The following is a 2592-nucleotide window of genomic DNA, read 5'->3' as shown; positions in this document are numbered from 1 at the left end:
ACTTGATAAAGGCTGTACATAAAGTGCACATAGTAATCTAATTTCGGTTTTATATGCAAACAATATATATTTTTAAATCTTACTTTAATGTTGAAAGCATTCGGACTGACAAAAGTGATATAACAAAAACCTTACCTTCGAAAGTATTCCTGCAGCGTTTCATCGAGGATGCTGGTGCGGCCCTTCATGTACCGGAAGTCATGTTGAAACCGCAGATCTGTCTTCCAGTTCTTTGCCCGGATAATGGAGAGAAGATCCTTGAGGCGAGGGACATCCTGCGGGTCCCCGCTAATGTCGATCTCTACATGCGAAGGCCGCGCGTGACTCAGTACACTCGCGTAAGCCGTTACTTGGCTGTCGGTTATTTGTATCCTCTCCTTGAGGTCCATGGCCTGTGCGATGTATTTGCTGACTGTCTCGTCACACTTGACCTCGGACAGCAAGCTTAGCCACTGAGACCTGTCCTTGATGCCAGAGCCTTTCAGTAAGCTTACCAGTTCCTTACATCTGTCTTCCTTTAGGGATTTTCCCCTGTGGTACAGAAGACCAATCAGGTGAATGAAGATATTCTGATGTTTGACCAACTCCATCTTTGCTACATTGTGCTCATTAGCATCATATTTCTGTGCCTCTTTGACTGTATTTTCCAGAACACTATAGATAGTTAATGATGAATCTGATACGTTCCATTCTAATTCCTGCAACTTTTTCTTGTTTACTTCTAATATGTGCGCACTGGCGTTTGATGATACATTGCAGAGAAGAAGTGTGATTCTAATGCTTTGCATTATTCGGGAAATGTCTATGTCATGACTAATAAGATTTTCCTTAATATGGAGCGCACAGAGGAAATCCTGAAGCCCCTTGTGGGGAAAGCTATACTTTTCTAAAGTTTGATCCGTCACTGAAACTGCATGGATCAGGAAAGATCCAAGGACCTCTGCTTTGGGTAATTGGAGACTCTTACATACATCCATGAGCCTCTCCACTGAAGCTGAAGATAACACCGTATCATCTCTGTAGTGGTTGTTTAAAGCTTCTTTGCTTAACTTCTTGAGAAATGTATCTACTTTTTCGCTTACTCTATTAGAGTCTGACTCTCCACTTTTCTTATGATCAAGCAGTCTTTTTTTCCAGTTTTTCTGATTAACTCATGTGTTTTGAAAAAAAGGGTTCATTTGTGTTGTTTTTGGGTTGACAGCATCGGGGAAGGGAAAACCACAGTATTGTCAAAAGGCCAAGTTAAAACCCAAATTTTCCAGGGTCGGAAAGCAAATTTCTTTAGATACCGAAGGAAAAACCCGAAATGTCTCTCGGGCCCTTTAAACCATTTAGAGCTTTTCCCTGAAAATTTATCACAAAGTCTTCTTTTTGCTCTCTTCGACCCCCAAGCCCTTATGGAATAAATCTCAAAAAATTCTCGGTACTCTTTGCCTGAAGCACTAAACTCTGTTAGGCCGAGTTTGCAAATAACAGTGACGTCAGCAGTCTCTCCCAGATTCTTTATCTTTTTCCCAAAATTTATCTGAGGAAGGGTTTAAAGGCTCGAAATCCCTTTAACTAAAAAAAAAATTTTTTCTGTCGCAAAATGTATTTGGCCCCAAATCAGGGGGCTGGAACTTCATTATTTATTTTAGACATAAGGGTGTTTAAAAAATTTGCTCAAGGCGGGAGATGTTTTTTGTTCTGCTTTTCGGTTAAAAAAAGCCATAGGGAAAATCTGTGAATTCTCCAGGAAAATTCTTTCTGGGGCCCCATTTCCTGAAATTTCCCGAGTGAGGGGTTCGTCTTTCCAACCCTGCTGGTCCTTAAACCCAGAAAAACCCTATTGTCCTTAGGTTTTTTGTTCCTATACCTGTAGAAGTTTTTGTATTCCACGATTCAAAGGAATGAGTTTTTCTTCTTTTTCTGATTTTGGAAAAAATCTTGCCCACTCGCACATTTACTTTTAAGCTGTTATTTTAGAAAATTTTTGTGAGGCCCAATAACGGGACATCTTTGGGTTTTTTCCTTTTTAATTTTTTTTCATTTTTCCCGGATGATATAAAAAATGACAGATTTTTTTAAAAAATTAATTCACGGGGGGGTTGCCCCTATACAAAGGTCTTTTGGGGGAGTCACTGTTTTTTTGTTGAGTTTCTGCAATATATGAGTGGTTTTTCCCCTTTTCTTTCCAAAACTTATTCAACAAGTTTCTTTGTTTTATTTTTGGGGGTTTTTTTTGGGGGGTTTTTTTTAAAAAAAAAGGCCTTTTAAACCCCCCGGGGGGAAGGGTTTTCCCCCGGGGTTTTGGGGGTTTCCCCCCCAAAGGGCCCCAAAAACACCGGGGGCCAAAAAATTTTTTTTGGTTTTTTTTGGGGGGGCCCCCTTTTTCCCGGGGGGGCCCCCCCTTTTTTTAAAAACCCCTTTTTTTCCCCCCGGGGGGCCCCCCGGGGGCCCCGGGGGGGGGCCCCGGGGGGGGGGAGGGGAAAAAAAAAAGGGGGGGGAAAAAGGGGGGGGGGGGGGAAAAAAGGGGAAGGGGGGAAAAGGGGGGGAAAAAAAAGGGGAAAAAAGGGGGGGGGGAAAAAGGGGGAAAAAAGGGGGGGGGGGGGG

Source organism: Penaeus monodon, chromosome 28 (assembly GCF_015228065.2).
Source record: "Penaeus monodon isolate SGIC_2016 chromosome 28, NSTDA_Pmon_1, whole genome shotgun sequence".
NCBI lineage: Eukaryota > Metazoa > Arthropoda > Malacostraca > Decapoda > Penaeidae > Penaeus > Penaeus monodon.
The sequence above is the reverse complement of the archived record's forward strand: the minus strand, read 5'-3'. Positions refer to the sequence as shown.